This window comes from Coenobita brevimanus, chromosome 75 (genome assembly GCF_032717465.1).
Source record: "Coenobita brevimanus isolate Jiangsu-jjx chromosome 75, ASM3271746v2, whole genome shotgun sequence".
NCBI classification, from domain to species: Eukaryota; Metazoa; Arthropoda; class Malacostraca; order Decapoda; family Coenobitidae; genus Coenobita; species Coenobita brevimanus.
The window spans coordinates 2,112,000-2,112,500 of NC_137028.1; positions in this window are offsets into that span (position 1 = coordinate 2,112,000).

The following is a 501-nucleotide window of genomic DNA, read 5'->3' on the forward strand; positions in this document are numbered from 1 at the left end:
AGTATCATCTTATATGTTAATGGTGGAAACACTGTCGATTATAAACGCAATGAATAACATAAAATCACAGGAAGGGGTGCTGCCAAGCCTCTTATGCCACCTAAAATACGGTCCATCTGTTATTTCCACCAAGAGTTAGTTATTTTCGCTTAACGAAAGTGGATCACATACACAGCTTGAACCGCATGAAATTCGATGAGCCTTAGTTACGAAGTAGGAATGAGTGCCCTCGGATACTATTGCCATTTTCTCTTCTGTTGACGGAATTGCACCACTGTTACATTTTGTATATTTATTGCTGTCGCCCTACCTTTGCCCGTCTGGCCGAGCATACTCATCGACCGTAAGTAAGCAGCCGCTTTCTTGTGGCAGACCGCTTCGTCAGGGTCGGAACCCTTCAGTATGGCGAGGTGCAGGGAAAATGGAGGAGGCATAGCCCTCAAAAGATGAAATGTGTATAGGAGATATGTATGAGTTGTATTCTCAGCCCGGATTTAGACA